The following is a 20555-nucleotide window of genomic DNA, read 5'->3' as shown; positions in this document are numbered from 1 at the left end:
TGGTAAGAGTCATAATGAACTCATCTGGTAATTCTGTGAGAAGAGGATGGTCACCTGGAAGTGGAGCTTCAGCCAACTAATCTGCAATGAGTTGTCCCTTGATTGATTTTCTGTCCACATATTCAATGTCAAACTCACTTAAGAGCATGACCCATTTAGCCATTCGGCCAGTGAGAGTAGCTTTGGACAAGAGATATTTAAGTGGATCGATTTTAGCAATTAGTTTTGTTTTGTTGTTTAGCATATAGTGTCAGATTTTTTGTGTGCTAAACACCAATGTCAAGCATGCTCTTTCAATGGGGTTATAATTGAGTTCATACCCTACCAGTGTACGACTGATGTAGTAAACGACATTTTCTTTCCCTTGATCATCTGTCTATGCCAATAATGCCCAGAACGCCACTGCAGTAGCGCATATATACAAAATAAGGGGTTTTTTAGGAGCAGGAGGCATCAATATTGGAGGTGATGCTAGATATTCTTTTAGTTTCTCAAAGGCCTTTTGGCATAAGCAGTCCCATTTGAATTTTGTGTCCTTGCGCAGGAGGTGTGTAAATGGATGGCACTTATCTGCTAGTTGTGAAATGAAATGTCTGATAGACTGGAGTTTTCCCTGGAGACTGCGCAGTTGTTTGAGAGTTTTTGGTGGAGGCATTTCCATGATAGCTTTTACTTTTGCAGGATCGACCTTGATGCCTCTGCAGGAAACAATGAATCCTAATAGTTTTCCCGATGTGACTCCAAACACACACTTTTTTGGATTCAACCGTAGTTTATATTTTTCTAATCTTTCAAAGATCTACTTTAGAATGGGGATGTGTTCTTTTCTTGTCTTAGATTTGCCTAGCAGATCATCCACATAGTCCTCCATAATTTTGTGTAAGAGGTCATGAAAAATTGTTGTCATTGCATGTTGGTATGTAGCTCTAGCATTTTTGAGACCAAAAGGCATGACCCGATAACAGAAAGTCCCCCATGGTGTTGTGAATGCAGTTTTATGCTGATCCTTGTCTACAATCCTAATTTGGTTGTATCCAGAGAATCCATCCATAAGCGACAACATCTCATGTCCTGCTGTAAGGTCCACAATCATATCTATGTTTAGGAGCGGTAAATCGTCTTTAGGACAAGCCATATTTAGCTCTCAGAAATCTATGCAGATGCGGATGCCCCCAATAGGTTTTCTGAAAGGTACAATGTTGGAGACCCATTCAGCATAATCTATTGGTTTGATAAATTCTGTGTCTAACATCTTTTGGAGTTCCGCCTTGACCAAGAGTGCAATATGTGGGTGCATTTTGTGCAATTTTTGTTTTACAGGTTTTGCGTCTGGGCGGATGGCGAGATTGTGAACCACCAAGGCAGGATCTAACCCTGACATATTGGAATAGGACCATGCAAAATTGATTTTTACCTCTGTAAGGAAGTTGATGAAGTCTTGTTTCTCTATTTCTGTGAGGGATTTGGAAATGAGCACATTTTTCGGAATGACTTCGGTGCCCATGTTGATGCTATCTATTTCTTCTATCAGCAAATTTGATTTATCCTATGGAAGGTAACCAATGGTAGGGAGGTCAAATCCCTCATCGTTAAGTGCCTTTTCCAGGTTTTCACTTTCGGATACGCCCTTTGTTTTTATTTTTTGCTCATCCAAAGGTGCCTCAGGGAGGTTTTCACCTAGGGAATCATGTCTTTTCCTTTTATTATCTTTTTTGTGGCTAAGGGCATTGACCTGACTACCAAAGTATCCCTTTTCGTATAGTTGAATACCCTCAATTCTGTTACAATCTTCCAGATTTTGCGCTGTCAGGAGAGCAATGAGAGCATTATCGTCGACGCAGATATCTAAAGTGGGTTTGTCTCATTGGCCCCAGTCAATGAGTTCAGGATGGACAAGATGTAGCTCATGTGAAGTGGGAAGGGTTACGAGGGTGATGGTATTGATGTAAGCATCCAAGAAGATATCTTTCTCATATTCATAAGGCATTTTGTGGAATTCCTCTTCGTCAGCGCTTTCGATATCCGAATAAGGACTAGAAGGGGAGCCAGCAATAGTAATCTTAGGCACCGAGGTGTACCCCAAGCCTCTGTTGTATCTGTAGGAGATAGGATTTATGGGTTCTTTTCTTCCTTTCTCCTCTGGTCCCAGGCCGTGTCCTTTGTAACCCATTTTTAAAACTATGGCAGATGCTTTTGGGTACATTTTTTTGGATATTCTTGCTGGATCTTCATCCTCTTCCCTATACAGCCATGAAGAGATATCTGCTTCGAGGCTCTCATTATCAAGTGGGCCCCATTGTTGGAAGGTGGTGTTTTGGCATTGCATGACTAGTTTCAGGTCCTTTTTGAGCTCTTTTGGTTTGCCAAATGACTTAATAGAGAGAGGGAGGTTGCTTATCAATAAGACGTCCTCCAATTTGTATTCTCCACAGCCATTGTCCAAGATCTTGATTTGATTATTTGGTTGGGATGATGTGGAGGCAACATTTGATGTGTCAGATGGAGGCGTTGGTGAGGGTCTATTTAGTGGGAAATGATACGAATGCTTCCCCTCTAATAGTTTGCAATATTGAAAAGGTTGGGGATCACCTTTGATAGTGATCACTCTTCCATTATAAGGGAATTTGATGCATTAGTGATAGGTGGAGGGTACGGCCTACAAGGAATGAATCCATGGCCTCCCAAGAAGAATGTTGTAGGGAAGATCAAGATCTAGTACTTGGCAAGGGGTTTCAATTGTAATGGGGCCCACTTGAAGAGGTAAGGTGATCATGCCCTTTGAAATTCTTTCTGCATCATCATATGCCTTTATTGTGATCCTTCTTGATGTGTCTATCAGATCCTCAGAAAGTCCCAATTGTTTTGTTAATTTGTATGTGCACAGATTAAGCCCAGATCCATCGTCTATCAAGATATGTTTGACCTTGTGCTTGTGGATGAGAGCTTCGATGTGCAAAAGTTTGTTATGGTCTTCATCTGCAGGAGCATCTTTGGAGTTAAATACAATGTGTTGCTGGGCAGCAAGGTTTCCAATGAGGGCTTGGAATTGGGTGGCATTGATGTTATCAGGAACGCGTGATTGGAGAAGGGCTTGTTCCAAAATTTCTTTATGGACCGGGGAATTCTTGAGAAGTTCCAAAATGGAGATTTGCATAGGTGTCTTCCCAAGTTGATCAAGGAGGTCATATTGGCGGGTGGAAGACATGGGTGGGGGGTTTGGTGGGAGAGGGACTCCTTGGATGGTGACTTTACCTCGACGTGTAGTTGCATTGCAGTCATTCTGGAAATGGGAGGTGGAAGGCATGGCGCCTTGAATAACTATCCTAGCAGGATTTGTTCTTCTTTGGGAAGAAGGAGGATTGACTCCTTGGATGGTTATGACATTGACATGATTGTCTGCAGGTTCAATGCGACCTACTAAAAAATCAAAGCCAGTTATGTGATTAGCGTAGTCATAACCCATTGCGTTAGATGATGAGCCTTTTCCTTTATCATGATTCGGGAAGGGTTCCTGATACATTTTGAGTTTGTCATTGTTATTACTAGGTTTTGCATTTGCTACTTCAATCTCACCTCTATCAATGAGATCTTGTATGTAGATTTTTAGCTTCATACACTTGCGTGTATCATGTCCCTTGATACGATGGTATTCACAATACTCATTTTCATTATACCATCTTGGTTTAGGTTGATTGGGTTCAAACGAGCGAGTGATTGGAAACACCACTGCACCTGCTTGGACAAGTTTCTGAAACACCATTTCAATAGGCTCAGTCAGAGGAGTGAAATCTCTTGGAGTCCTTTTATTCGATCGGGGTGGTCGTCCCTGGATTGAGACATTGTTGTGAGGTTTTTGGGATTGATTTTGATTATTTTGATTGTTGAATTGATGATTATTGGTGGTAGATTTTGGGGGAGCGGCCACGGTTTGGACCTGCTTTGCATCAGTTACACCATCATTGACCACATTTTTGTTCTTGGACCAGAATTTTGGCTTGTCGTTATGATAAGAGGAAGAACTTTGTGTCGACTTCTGGTAATGTTTCAAGGTTCCTTCCTTCAACAAGACACGTTTGAGGGCGAGGCCCTTATCAATCAATTTTTGGAAGGATTTGATACATTGGGATATTAAGGGTCTTGAAAGTTTAGGCACCAAGTTATTTTGGAATAGTTCAATTTGATGTTGTTCTGGCATGTCCCACTAGAATTTCTTGATAAGATGTCGCCATCTTTATAGGAAATTGGCGAAGGTTTCTTCGGGCCTCTGTTTTGTATTACATAGGTCCATCATAGAAACATCATTACCCATGTTGTATGCATAGTGGGCCACAAATTTTTCTGCCAAGTCTGGAAAAGAGATAATGGAACCTCGTTGTAAAGATGAGAACCATGCCAGGGTGTCACCCCGTGAGACTCTTGGGAAAGAGTCTGCGAAGATAAAGGTCACTATAAGAGAATTCTTGGCATAAGATGTGGAATTCTCGAACATGATCGCGAGGGTCTCCTTTGCCTTCATACTTGGTGAATTTAGGGATCTCAAATCCTAGGGGATATGGTGCAACTGATATAGACGGGTCGTAAGGACAAGGGAAAAACTCTTCGAACGAGTAAGTTTCTCTTTTCTTAGTCCTTTGTTTCATGTCCTTGATGATATTTTTCATGTCTTGAATTTCCTTGATGAGGTCTTGTTGTGGGCTTTGATAATGATGAATTGTATTTGCCCTAAGAATTGGATGAGCTAAAGAAGGTGCACCACCACCAATATATTGATATGATGAGGAGGTGGGAACGTGGGATGTGATGACCGATGTCGCTGGGGTTTGAGTGACAGTTGGTTGTGGTCCGCAAACGGTTGTGACAGGATTGAATACGGCCCGGATAAAATTTGTGACATTGTTGGGAGGAAGGGAAGTTTGTGGAATAGAAATATGTGGTTGAATAGAAGGAGGTGGTATAGAAGTTTGTTGGAGAATAGATGAGATCGGATTTGATAGTGGTATGGATGGTAAGGAGGAAGAAGGTGGGATGGAGACCATAGTGGGAGGTACTGCGGGTGGCATCGATTGAGCTTGGATGATTGATGGGGTTGCAATTGATTGAGTTTGAATAGTAGGTGCAACACTTTGTGTGCGAGTGAGGTCTCCTTGTGGTTGTTGGGCGAAAGTGGATCTATTAACTCAAGTGGAAGTTGAGCTCCATTTTCAAGAAGAGCTTTCAGAAGTGTAGTAGGATTGTGTTTAATAAACTTGTCCATCATCTCTTGGTTATAAGAATCTGCTAGGAAAGTTTGCACTTTCGGACAAAGTTCATCTTGGCTAACCATGTCAGGATTTTGACTTTTATCTTGATTGCTAGGTTGCCCACTTTGTGTATGATCTTGCGTGGGATCTTCATATAGGACACCAATGTCTAGCATGCCATATTGTTGTTTAACCATATTTTTGTTTTGGGATCGAGTTGCGACCATACACGATATTTGTGATGAAAGGACTTAAGAAATTTGAGGATGAAAGGACTTAGGAAATTTGAGGATGATTGATGGAGGAGGTATGGTAGTGATGGTTTAGAAGAAATTTGATGACTAGGTTGTCTTTGGCATGAACATGAAGGATCGATTCGAATGACAAGTTGTATGAAGGGATACGACCACCCTGATTTGGATGATAATTGGTGTTTCAAAGGACAAACTTGAATGTTGATGGAGAGGACAGACTCTTAGCTTCTCTCTTAAGCTTATGAAATATGGGATGGATAGAGCTTTGACGCAATTTTTGGACTTGGTGTGGGTAATGAATTAGACAATTGTTTGCATCTTGACAAGTGTTTTTGCAAATTGTTTGGGGATAGTGATGTGTTTTTAGTCTTCTCTTGGCAAGTATGTATCAAACAAAGCAAACACAATGATCGAATGCATATTATTTCAAAGACACTCATGCTCATATGCAACATTCTTAAGGCTAGCAAGGACAATAGTCATTGAATCCCAATTGGTTTCCCAGGTATGCTTACCCAGAGCAGACACTTAGATGCTTGACCCCACTGGCTCTCCTCCACGACACTCACTTCTTGGGGCAGCCAAGCATCAATTCCCATGAAAACTCCTCATGACAAACTTTGTGTCTCTATTAAGGGCCGTAAAAATATGGGCGGCTTCAGAGGTCCGACCTCCTGCACCAATGACTAGAAGGTTTTTGGCCACTATGAACAAGGTGTTTAGTAGGTCTTCCCATTAGGAGATACCCTTCGAAGTTGCGCAAGTGCAATTGAGGCCTATATCCCAACGAAGCACCAAAAACTTAGTAGTCACACAAGCATGATTGAGATCTCCAGGACCCTACTAAGCACCCAATGTGAGAGTGAACTCTCATATAGCCCCAACCATTAACCCTTTCGTAGTCAATGGCCTATTTATTATAGTGAGTTGGGAACTCTAGGTCCGGGTGTACTCACTTGGGTCATTCCCCTCTTACCTTCTCAAAGAGCAAGTTGGGAGGGCAGGCCTGCTAGAGGTAAACATACAATCAAACAAGAAAAGGTTGGAGGGTCTGGATTTCTGATCGTCTAGCAAGATGAGAGCATACTCTCCTACCTTTACGCTTTTCTTAAAGACGCATAAGACAATGGTTCATTCCATTTTGATTAATATCTAGGTGCCTAATTTAAATAAATGCACAATATTTGGTTGAATTAGCTAGGCAACCTGCAAAACAACTTGATTAGTAGTTTGAAAAATGGAGTCTTCAAAAAGCGTCCTGCAAAACAACTAGATTAGTAGTTTGAAAAATGGAGTCTTCAACAAGCATCCTGCAAAACAACTTGATTAGTAGTTTGAAAAATAGAGTCTTCAACAAGCGTCCTGCAAAAGACAACAAAATGACAAAAATATTAATTTTTATTTTATTTTTTGGGAATAAGTAGAAAAACATGAATAAAAACTTTTTTACTAATGACAAATGTGGATTTGGAGGAAGCTTTGATGGGTAAATGGGGTTTGACTAGGTTTTTGCCACTTTCCAAGGGATAAGCAAGCAAAAAATGGGGATTTTAGAGGAGAGATGAAGGAATGGGAAAATTTGTCCAAGAGGGACAAAGAAGCAAAAGTTGGAGATGGATAATATGGAAAAAAATTGTAGGTGATTGGATAAAAGGGGAAGGAGTTATGGCAACCCTAAAAATAGAGGAATGTGGGATTTTGGGCTTCAAAAAGTGGATTTTTGGGATAAGGCCCCCAAGGAAGAAATGTGGAAAATGGAAATGCGGAGAATCTGGTGAAGTTTGAAGGAAAATGGAGTTAAGATAAAGAAGATATGGTGAGATTTAATAGAGCAGACATAAACCCTAGATTTAACAGAGCAGACAAAAACTCTAGATTTAACAGAGCAGATAGTCGCACTAAACAAAATTAAAAAAAAAAATGTCAAAGATTTGAATTTTTGATTGTCTAGATAGACAAGAGCATACTCTCCTACTTTCACACTTTCCTGCGGTCAGACAGATTATGATTAAACAGAGCAGATAACATGAAATGAAAAGAAAATACAGACTACAGTTAGGGCCTAAAAATTTCAGACAGATTAACAGAGCAGACATCCACACTAATCAGATGGAAAAGTGCCAAAGGTCTGGATTTCAAATTGTCTAGATAGACAAGAGCATACTCTCATATTTTCACACTTTCCTACGGTTAGAGCATACAGTCGCGCTAAACAGAATAAAAAAAGTGCCAAAGATCCAGATTTCTGATTGTCTATATAGACAAGAGCATACTCTCCTACTTTAACACAGTTTATAATAAAACAGATCAGATAACAGAGTTATCGTGTTGAAACAGAAACATAAACATAAAAGACACAAAAATAGAAACAGAAAATAAACGTAATGAGGAGGAGCCATCACGTAGAAATACAGAGCCGCTATTCTAGAACCTGCGAAAAAGATATATATATATATATATATATATATATATATATATATATATATATATATATATATATATATATATATATATATATATATATATATATATATATATATATATATATTTGCAGTCGCGCTATTCTGCAACCTGCATCTCACAACTCACAAAAAATTAAAAAAACATTAGTTCTTAGGGACGTGGGTCCCACTGGGCGTGCCAAAATGAAGAGGGGAAAATAGATTAGAAGGTTAAATGATCAAAATCATAACGAAATAAACATGCAAGATGCTAAAATATCATGAAAAGACCATTTCACCTTGCTATTTTACCTTCTCCTTTGGATTGAGCTTGATGAAGTATAATGCTCCACTTGATGTGCTTCTTTGATTGCTGGATGTGGATGGCTCTCCAATGTTGTGCACAAATGGAATGGATTTGGAAAGTGATAAGGATGAGATGATCAAGTTGCCAAGATGATTTCCTGGGCTCAAAAGGGCAGTATAAGCTTACTGGATTTCGAGATGTCTTTGAATTAAGGGACGAAGCCCTTTATTTATAGGAAGAGGAGAGAAAAACGGATGGCTAGGATGGATTCGAGATGAAGGGCTAGGATTTACTTGTGAGCTCACACAAGGTCCAAGAGAGGGTGTGGAGACCAAGAAATATGCCTTAAAGGCATTTCGTATCTCCACACTCCTCAAGGTGCATTGGAGAAATTGAAAATTCTCCAAAAAAGGATATCATGGGGATTGGAGGAATAAAAAAGAATTAAAAATTCCTTGGGAGAGGGGATGCTTGGAGGAATGTGAGATTTCAAAAATCTTACATTCACCTAGGAAAAGAGTATTTAAAAGTAAGGAGTTGACTTTGTGGCTAATCATGTTGATTAGCCATTAACGATTCATTAAGAGGGGGATTAGAGGAAATGTTAGGTGGGATTAGGATAATTTGACTAGGAGAGAGAATGAGTGGAGGGAATAAAAAAATTAGAAGAATAATGTTAAGTGAGTTTAGGGAGTTTCTAGAAGAATTTATTAGGTTAATGATGAATTAAGAAGATGATTTGTAGGAATCATGTAGGTTAACTAATTAATTGAAATTAATTACCTAAGAGGAAGATTTGTAAGGATTTGATTTTTTGTAAGAATAAAGAAAGGGATTGATTTATTAAATAAATCAATCACATGCTATAGTGACAATATTAATTATATTTAATTAATATTGAGGAGAATTTGAATTAACATAATTAATTAATTAATTATGTGAGGAATTAAAATTAATTAAAATAATTATTTCTAAGTGTCTACAATAATATTACAAAAAGTAATGTGTGTCCATCCTATCCATCCAAAAAGCAGACCACCCACCAAATCTAAATCTGAAACCATCACTAAAAATCCCCCTAATGACAAACACCAAAAGGAAGAAGAACACCACTCGACCATGTATTCTATTCGATAACTGTGTGATGAAAAATATGTGTGTGAATACTAAGGACTAAAAAGAAAGCTAATTAATCAGACAAACACAATACATCATACACCTCAAGATTAGAATGGTAAAACTAAAAAGGAGAACAAAATGATAAACAAATGCAAACTATAATTCCCTTTAATTTGATTATTCCATGAGTGGATGTGTGATCATGACATAGCTTCGGATGCTCGATATTACTCCATGATGATAGATGCAAATGATAATGGACTGATGGATGAAAATGATAAAGGGTGGGTTGAGTGATAGTTCCAATAGAGTAATAGTATGATGTATGCAAAGTGGATAAGAGAGGATTTGGTCTAAAAATGGAGGGATTAAATAGGGAAGATGATGAAGGGAATGGGAGGTGAAGAGGAGACACTTGTCCTCCAAAAAAGGACAAGTGGCTCAACTAGATGGAAAAGGAATGACATGTGTCCATGAGGACACATGTCTATTTTTGGCAAAGCCACCCAAAAATAGGAAGAGTGACATGTGTCCCCAAGGACATTGTTATTGTGAGTATTCGGTTAATACTAAGAGGGGGAGGTGAATCAGTGATAACAATAAACTGAAATCTTTTATCAATCTGAAAATACTTCTCAAAAATAGTTCATAACCAGTACTGCTAACTACTCAATCAATCATTTAAAATCATATTTACCAAACTACTCATTCATGTGTTCATCAACATGTAAGCAATGTAATGATATCAAATCCACACATAAACAAATCAACCACCATATGAACACTGAGATTTTTCACATGGAAACCCAAATGGGAAAAATCACAGTGGGAATTGGTACCCAAAAAATTTGCACTCTTTTGGAATGTGCTCTGTTAAAGGCCTAGCCCGGTTAGGAGCTTTACAATAATGCCCAGTTAAGACAAGACCTTGTTAGGAGTCACTTGGTGAAGGGATTTTAACCTCAGCTCTGTTAGGATCTCTACCCTATTAGGAGTAACCTTGCTAAAGGATTTAAACCCAAATTAATGAGCCACCCGGTTAAGGGATTTACAACTTTAGGCTTGTTAGGACCTACCCGGTTAAGGGATTTTAATACTACTGCAACTTTTAGGAAACAATAGGTAAATGTCCTGATCACAACACTCTCTACTTGCTAGAATAGATCCATTTAAGCTCCAATCTACTTCTCACATGCAAACATCTCAATCTGGTTTGGCACACTCTCCTTATTTGATCATTGACACAAAATATCTTCTCAAACTTGACCTAAATACACTTTACAATTAGGTCGGTTACATAACCCTAACAACATTCAAAATACATTGAATTTACATCGTAGATCATATCAGATCACTATAGATCATTATAGTTCATCATACAGATCATTACAACAAATTTCAAGACAATTACAGTTGTTGAATGATCATAACACATCACTGCACATTGATCTGATAAGCTGTTAAACCCTTTAACACATTCTACTAAGCACTTCGCTATTTCCGAAGAATCCGCTCCTTGTACGTGCTTAAATGCAATCTTATCATCACACAGTTTCTGACACGTCATCACTAAGTAATGCACATGATAAGATTTACCACAAAACCATAAAACATTACTGGTTAAAGATATTGACACCGGTTCTCAAACCCTGCACTAAATATACAACAATCAATTACAAACATGACTTTTGGTTCTCCAAACATGATGCAGTTCCAGTCATAGACTCATTATAATGTCATAAGCATACATTCCAAACCGCAACATCTAACTCAACACATATCTCTACCACAACCATCTTCTTCTCTGTTCCTACTTACCGGTTGACTGTCAACTTAGCAAACATTCCATTACCGGTTAGGCTTAGATAACTTAGATGATATACCAAACACAAACAAACATGGTTGCCATCAATGGCAATACAAATAACTGATCATAGAGCATCATATCATAATTATATCACCACCAACAATCTATCAATATATCATTACTAACCATCCATCAATATATCATCATCATCATCATCATCATCAGTCCATCAATATATCATCACCATCTCTATCAGTTATGCCAATATGCCAACATTTTACCCCTTTGGCATTGATGGCAATACTAAAAGAATGCAACACCAAAAGAATCAACTGATGACAAATACCAGGAACTCATCATGCCATGTTTTTCTAATTTGTGCTTCACTTGATCTCCTCCTCCTTTGCATTACTTCTCCCTATCATTGTTCTTCTCCCCCTTTGACAACAATTCCAAAGGTGCAAAGGCATCTTCTGTCTTCATTTTTGCTCCTTCATATCTGTTGCTCCCCTTGAGGAGTAGCCCACTTCTCATCAATTTACAGTGAAAGATATTCAATGAGTCCATTGGATTGATGCATCACTAGCATCCTAGTTGATCTTGGGTAGGGGTATAACCCCTAACTTACCTCTGAGATATTCAAAGGTAGCCTTAGGTAATGGCTTAGTAAATATGTCAGCCAACTGCTCCTTACTTGACACATGTTCCATCCTAACTTTATTTTCCTGCACCTTTTCTCTCAGAAAATGATACTTTAGTTCAATATACTTCATTCTAGCATGCAATACCAGATTCTTTGAAATGTTTATAGAACTTGTGTTATCACAATGTATGATCAGGAGTTCTTTCATTGTCTCCTTGAATCCTTCCAAGACATGTCTCATCCATATAGCTTGTGTACAATTCAAGGATGCAACCACATACTTTGCTTCTATTGCAGACTGAGAAATATAAGTTTGTTTCTTACTGGTCCAAGATACGAGTCTTCCTCCTAGAAAGAATGCACCACCGATTGTGCTCTTCCGATCATCTACATTACCTGCCCAATCAACATCAATGAATACCTGCAAAGAAAATTTTCTTTTGTATGGTACCATAGTCAATTGTCCCTCTAAGATATCTGAATATTCTCTTCACTATTGCCATATGTGTCTCCTTATGGCTCTTCTGAAATATTGCTACTAAACCAACTGCATGGGAAATATCCGGTCTACTATGAACAACATAATGAAGTTTCTCAATCATAGATTTATATTCCTTCTCATTCACTGAGTGTGAATCATCTTCTTTTGACAATCTGCAACCTGTAACCATAGGTGTTCTAACTGGTTTATAGTCTTCCATTCCAAAGGTCTCTAACACTTCCTTCACATACTTAGACTGACTGATAAAAATTCCACCTTCTAGCTGTTGGACCTGCAAACCAATGAATTTTTTTTCTCACCTATCAAAGACATCTTAAACTCTTCCTTCATCTCATATGCAAAATTCAGACTCATATCATCATTTCCTCCAAATATGATATCATCAACAAATACTTCTACAATCAACATCTTGTCTCCTTTAGTCTTCAAATAAATATTTTTTTCCTCATTGGTTCTCTGAAATCCTATCTTTATTAGATGTGCATGAAGTATTTCAAACCATGCCCTTGGTGCTTGCTTTAATCCATATAATGCTTTATGTAGTTTGCATACCATATTTGTATCTTCTGTCAATGCAAACCCATCTGGTTGTTCAATATACACCTCTTCTTCAAGAACACCATTCAGAAATGCTTACTTTACATCCATTTGGTAAACTTTGAAACCTTTAAAAGCTGCGAATGCAAGTAGCATTCTAACACCTTCAAGCCTAGCAATTGGCGAAAAGATCTCTCCATAATCTTCACCTTCTTCTTGTGAATACCCTTTGCAAACTAGTCGTGCCTTGTTTCTAACAACTTCTCCTTCCTCATTCAACTTGTTTCTAAATACCCACTTTGTAACAATCACATTTTTATCACCAGGTCTAGGAACAAGTGACCAAGTGTTGTTTTTCTCAATCCGATCAAGCTCTTAATTCATTGCCTTTAACCAATCATCATCCTTAAGAGCTTCTCTCACCATCTTCGATTCAACTATGGAAATCAAACAAGCACTTTCTCTTATTATTCTTCTAGTTTGTACTCCAGCATTCTTGTCTCCAATTATCTGATCTGGAAAGTGATTCAACTTTATATATCTCGGTATAATCAGTTCCAGTATAGAAGTTTCTTCTTTGTTCATCATCTTCATCTTCTTCATCTACCAGTTGAGTAGTGTCCTCCACATTGTTTTGCTCAGCATCAATCTAAATCACCAGTTCAATAATCACTAGCTTTTGTTCCTCAACTGCATCAGACTTGCTGATATCATCAGATTTGTCACAACTAGGGCTTTCGGTCTGAATGCTCTTCCACAATCTTCACAGTCAACTATCAATCTCACCAAAGTAGCAATCAAAAGTTCTTTTGTGTTTCTCTAGATGTGTTCTCAACAATGCTAAGTGAAAAATGGGACTACAAAACACCTTTTATTTGTCTTTTATCATACCGGTTGAACATACCCTAATCACTGTTCAACTCTAAAATTTGATACCGACACACATATCACATTCAATTTACTGATTTGAAATGTAACCAGTTCAAAAATCACTTTATAACATCATATTGCATCAAAACATGCAGATTTGACTTACTGCACACCATTCAGGGGGTCTGAAAAATGGATATGACAATATGTTCCCCCTAAGCTTCATCATAGCTTAGTTTACCGGTGAAGGATTCTCCACACTAGGTGAAGAATTGGAGTCCTCTAATGGTTTCACCTCACTTTTATTCTTCCATATCTTGTTCATCTCGCTTCTGGTTTCTTCAACATCAACCATCTTCATTCCTTTCCGGTCAATAGACCGATTAATTGGTTTGTTCATTATGGCTCTACAAAACTTTACAAGGTGTCCCAGTTTGTGACAATGGAAATATGCCATTCCAGATGCGCTCCAGGGTCTAGCATTGCCTCTACCAGTTGTTCTTCGACAATTCATAGCAACATGTCCATAGTTGTGACAGATTGAACATGTCACATTCCATCTATTCTCCATTTCATATGGACTAGACCGGTTCACATAAGGTCTTTGCCAAGTAGGGTTCCTCCGGTCATTGTAATATCTCTGCCATGTAGGGTTCCTTCGATCATTGTAAGATATTTGTCATTCTCCATTAAACCTCTGACCAATGTAAGATCTTAGATTGTTAACTCCTGACCTCCACTCAACAACTCTATGCCCATACTTGTTGCAATTGAAGCAATATCCATTAAAAGTTCTACGCTTATATCCTTCATATGCATTAGGTATATATCCATCAAAAGTATTGGATCTACTTCTACAAACATTAGTAGTATGACCTACCTTATGATAGTTAAAACCACCTGGTTTGTAGGTTCTTTTAGCGGCGTTCATCTTTTTGGTCTTTGGTGCAGATTTGGCTTCATGCATGATGTCCTTGATACTAGATGACTCTCCTTATTCAAAGGTTGTGGATCCCAAGCCATGTATATCTCCATTATGCCTTTGTGACTGAATTTGTTCATCAAGCATAGCAGTGCTCTTGTTGAATTTAGCCAATATATCATTAGCATCAACCAACTCCTTAGTAATATCTTCATTCTTCTTTGTAAGACTTTCTCTAAGAGACAACCATGTCTAGATCAACTTGTATTTCCTCTTTTTCCTCTTTTTCCTCTTGAAGTTGTGCATACAAGGTACCAATCTCCTGGTTCAGCTTTAAGATCTCATGATCCTTATCTTTTATTGTGTCGTCAGTTGTTCTCCTGACTTCCAACTCTTGGCTCATTCTGATGGTAAGGGATTCCAGCTCTCTCCTTAGATTTGTCTTATCATCATTCAACTTTTATACCTCATTAACCAAGGCATCAATGTTTGCTTCATCAAATGAACCTGCTTTTAGTCAATTGTTGGCATGTTTGGCATAACTGATGCAAATGAAGAATCATGACTGAACTGGTAAAAGACTGTTTGTGATGAAGAGATTGAGATTGCATGATTGGATGACTTTGATTAGTTATTTGTGTTGTCATTGATGGCAACTGATGTCTACTATGTTGTATTTTATCATCTAAGTCTTTTTGGTATATTGGAAATGCCTTACCAGTATCAAGGATAGTGAACTGAGAATTAGGACCTTAACCGATAAACGTGGAGATGTTTTGATTGTTTCCGGTGATTGGTAATGATTAAAGTGTTGCAGTTTGGAATATGAGGTTTTATCATAATAATATGTGTATATGGTGAAAATGGATAACAATAATAACGATATTGAAAGGCTAAATGAATTCAACCACAAAACCCTAGCCCAACAACAACAAAGATCCACCATAACATATGAAGATTACTTAAGACAATGCAAATTAAATGAAATCACAAAGATTATACCATCACATGTCCAATAGGGTTTGGATCTCCATTCTTCCTATCTCCATTGATCTTGCTTGATATATTTGCTCTCAGATTTTATGTGCACAAGAGCTCAACAAAGAATGGAATGTGGTTGCAAGTAGGATCACAGTGTAGTCAAGTCCTCAAGATGATTGATTAGAATGAATGATTAGGGTTTGATAATGAAGGAGGCATCTCCTTATATAGAAGACACAATAAGAAATGGAGGGATAAGATTGAGAGGTGTAAAAGGAGGTCGGCTATGATTAGAGGGTAGGTAAAAGAAATAATAAAATAATAAAAGGGGTAGGTAGTGTATGAATTAAGATGAATGACATGTGTCATGGGTAGAAAAGGTTAATGAATTAATTAAATAAAATAAAGATTTATTTAATTAATAGAAGAAGTGGGATCAATTAAATAAATAAGATATTTATTTAATTTAGGAAAAGGATAATTTAAATAAATAAATGTATTTATTTAAATGAGAAATAAGGCTAGAAGAGGATAAATGAATTAATTAAATAAATAAAGATTTATTTAATTAATAGAAGAATTAGGCTTAGATAATTAAATAAATAAATATTTATTTAATTAGACTGGACAATTTTGGGTGTCTACATTTTGCCCCTCTTTGAGACAATGTGGCTTGTCGCGTTGTTTCAAAGAAGATAATATGAACTGATACAGAGTTGCCCCAAGATGGGAATGATATGCCCCCTCGAGAGATTGGATGAAAATGTCTGAAAAGATTGCAGACAATCTCTCGATAAGAAAGAGAGGCTAGAATGGACTGACCGGATAAAGTGACAGAGTCACGCAATAATGAAGAGTGACTTGGGAAACGAGGGCTAGGGCAGTCTATAAGATAGACCACAAAGGAAATACATCCTCATTGTCATATACACCTCCACGAGAGCAGAGTGCAGAGCGAAAATAGAGTAGCAGCAGTCAGTAGCAATGGCCTTTGTTCACAGATTCGACCGCGTTTGCCGATTTCAGAGGCTAGCAGAGGCAGGAGAGCTGGTAAGTACCGCGAAACCTCCTTGTACTTTGATGCATTTATTGTTTTCATTAATGCATGGTAGATAGGGCAATAAATGTGCTTTAGGTTAGGGTCCAAAAATGTCAAAAAACGTCCAAGTGCATTTGCGTTGGTGCCAGGCGCTTGTATGCTCGCGAGGCCCGTCTGTGTTGGTGCCAGTCGCGTCTGTGATGGAAACCGTGTCTGTGCCAAATGCGGCCATGTTTGTGATGTGTAGGCACATTTATGCCAAGAAGGCACATCTGTGTCACCCAGGCGCGTTTGTGCAGAGCATAGGCACGTCTGTGTTTTTCAGGGGCGTCTGTGCAGTCTTTAAGCGCGTTTATGTCAGAAAAGCGCGTTTGTGTCCAAAAATGTGAATTTGTGTCTTCTAGGTCAAATCGGCAGTTCTGTGATGAACATATGCTATCGATTGGATAAGTTGTTGAGAGGATACACTCAAGCAGGTCCTCTAGGGAAGACTAGGATAAATCAAGGCACTTTGTGATGAACAGTGAGTACCAAGATATAGTACTTTGTGATGAACAGGGAGTACTAAAAAGAACAGCACTTTGTGATAAACAGTGAGTGCAAATGTGAGCAACACTTTGTGATGAACAGGGAGTACCACTAGGATAGAAGCAACACTTTGTGATGAACATGGAGTGTCACTAGGGAAAAAGCAACACTTTGTGATGAACAGTGAGTGTCACTAGGATAGATAGCCATATGCACTTAGATAAAAAGTAGCATTTTGTGATGAACAGTGAATGCCACTATGATTGACATGATTGATTTGCTTGACTGCAGGAGTATCTGCCTATGTTGGAGTCATGGGAGAGATTCCCATCGACACAGAGATTGCGACCTGAGTTGACAGCCGAGGACTGAGCTGTGATTGAGGCTATGGGATTGAGACATATTCTGTATGTGCCTGAGTTTCAGGTGAACATGGGTTTGCTAACTGCATTAGCTGAGAGATGGCACTCCAAGACTTGTACATTTCATTTGCCGATGGGTGAGATGGCAGTCACCCTGGAGGATGTATATAGGATTTTGTGGATATCGATCGACGGGGAGCTGATTCCCTATGATCGAGATGGAGATAGGGAGGCCCTGAGACAAGTGTTCCAGGACCCAGGACTGGAGATGAGTGCAGGGCATGTGGCTTGGGACACTATGACAACTACAGGATTGGCGCCGCCAGCAGTGATAGGAGGAGCGATCAGTGGGTTCCTGTATCCTGATAGAGCGACACGAGGGTTGGTTGTGGGCTGGGGAGGTGCACTGGAGACACTGGTGACACAGCACACCGGATATGCCTGTGGACCGTGTGTGCTGGCACACCTCTACTATGAGCTGCATTAGTTTGTATACCACGAATCAGTGGGATTGGGCTGCGGGGTGACATTGTTACAGGTGTGGGCCTATGAGCATCTGCCAGTGACGAGACCGATACATTTCAGAGGCAGAGGTCATGAATGCAGTTTTGTACATTTATACGACATGATCACGTCACAGCCACGGATTGGCAGGCTAGAGCATTGGCGGCGGGTGATTGATGACATCGATATGGTCATATGGAGGCCATACCTGGGATGCAAGCAGTGGGAGGATGATGCGGTAGAGCTTCCCTACACCTTCTGGAGCAGGTACCTGATTGGGCGGATGCCCTATGTGTTGGAGAGGCAACTAGTGGACAGGGTTGGCAGGCAGTTTGGCAGGATTCAGCGGATGCCACGGGGTTCAGGCATGTATGCATGGACTGTGAGAGATCAGGCGTAGTTTGGGCCCCTATTATCCTATGATCAGGCTATTATGCAGGTGGTAGAGATGATGCCCCTACCCTGGGACATGTGGCCAGAGATTGAGGATGCCCACGTGGATGCCGAGTACACAGCATACTGGGCCGAGCATCCATTTCCATGCCTGACGGATTCGGGAGAGCTATTAGATGGAGATGGTGGTGGGGATGATGATGATGATGATGGAGCTGATGGGGGTAGAGGCCAACGGAGGAGGAGGGGGGTAGTTGGAGAGAGGAGGGTTGCACCACGGAGGGAGGGTGGAGAGGATAGGTAGGCTCGGGTGGTGAGGGGTCGCGGTGGATTGCCGCTACAGGTGCCAGTAGCACAGGGTCCTAGACAGGTGCAGGTACATGGACAGATACAGGGATAGGTACCCGTATAGGCACCAATACAGGTACAGACATAGGCATAGGGGCAGGCACCCATACAGGGGGAGCCACAGGGGGCTGAGTCTGAGGAGGATGAGCTGACGGAGCTAAGGGAGATCTGCCAGGGACAGGCAGATGAGATCCAGGAGTTGGAGAGGGAGAGGGAGAGGGATAGGCTCAGGAGGCAGGTCCGAGATACTGAGCGGGAGAAAGACCAGGCCATTCAGTGCTACACAGAGGCTGAGACAACACTGAGGGATGGGAGGCAGGTAGCAGAGGACACAGGGGCCGGATATGCCTATGTTCTACGGGCCGGGGAGGAGATTGCCTACTGGCGGGATCTCTATTATGGTGCAGTGCCAGCGGATTAGCGGGCGAGGAGCTTCCATAGACCATCGCGAACAGTGATAGCTACGGGAGGGAGCCAAAGGAGATAGGCATCTAGTGGTGGGGTTATGGGTAAGTTTATTATGAACGAATAGGTTGTGAGTGTGTGCAAAGTGAAAGGATGAAAGTGAATCCTGAAGGAGGGAGGAGCAATGTCTCTACACATGGCACTGGTGACCCAGTTTTCACCATGGTACTTGCCCAGGGCGCCACCGAAGTGGTTTTTCACCGTTGGACGGAATTATTTTTCTTTACTATTTTCGATTTTTCAATGTTTTTTGTGTCACAAGGCACCTGTTTGCTAGGTTTTCACCAAGTAACGATTTTTTGTTTTATAATTTTTTTTTTGTATTTTTGAATTTTTTTGATTTTTTTTGTATTTTTTGAATTAGGATATTCCAAAGAGCTATGTGTAGAACCTGCGAAGGTGCATGCTATTGATAGGATCCTCCAAAGGTTTACCTTCTGTAGTTGAGAGCTGATATGCCCCAGATCCATATGCTATTGTAATGATGTAAGGACCAAGCCAATTTGGTTCGAACTTGCCCTTCTTCTCTCTATCTTGCTGATTTTTGGGGTTTTCTCTGAGAACCAAATCACCTACCTCAAATGTGCGAGGCTTGACCTTGTGATTGTAGCTGCGACTCATTCGTTGTTGGTAAGCCTTGAGATGATTAAAAGCAGTTTGTCTTCGTTCATCCAGTAGTTCAAGCTCTTGTAAGTGAGAGACCCTATAGTCTTCATCACTGATGATGTTTTGCAAAGAGACCCGTAAAGAGGGTAGCTCGACCTCAATAGGCAAGATGGCTTCAACGCCATAGACAAGTGAATAGGGTGTAGTTCCTGTAGGTGTGCAGACACTTGTGTGGTAAGCCCAAAGTGCAGGATTAAGTTGGATATGCCAATTATGACCAGCCTCGTCGACTGTCTTCTTTAGGATTTTAAGGATTGTTTTATTAGAAGCCTTTGCTTGACCATTACCTTGGGGGTAATATGGCGTGGAGAAATGATGGGAAATATGGAAGCGGTCACAGAGTTCACGAACATCCTGATTTTTGAAGGGACGCCCGTTATCAGTGATAATGGAAACAGGAATACCGTATCGACAAATGATATAGTTGAGGATGAATGTAGCAATCTGTTTTCCAGTGACTTGTGTGAGAGGCACGGTTTCGATCCATTTTGTGAAATACTCTATGGTAGTGATAATGAATTTATGACCATTGGAAGAAGGAGGGTGAATCTTGCCTATGAGATTGAGTCCCCACTGACAAAAGGGCCAGGGAGATGCAATTGGTTGAAGTTCTTGTGCTGGTGCGTG

The sequence above is a fragment of the Cryptomeria japonica genome, chromosome 10 (assembly GCF_030272615.1).
Source record: "Cryptomeria japonica chromosome 10, Sugi_1.0, whole genome shotgun sequence".
Taxonomy (NCBI): Eukaryota; Viridiplantae; Streptophyta; class Pinopsida; order Cupressales; family Cupressaceae; genus Cryptomeria; species Cryptomeria japonica.
The sequence above is the reverse complement of the archived record's forward strand: the minus strand, read 5'-3'. Positions refer to the sequence as shown.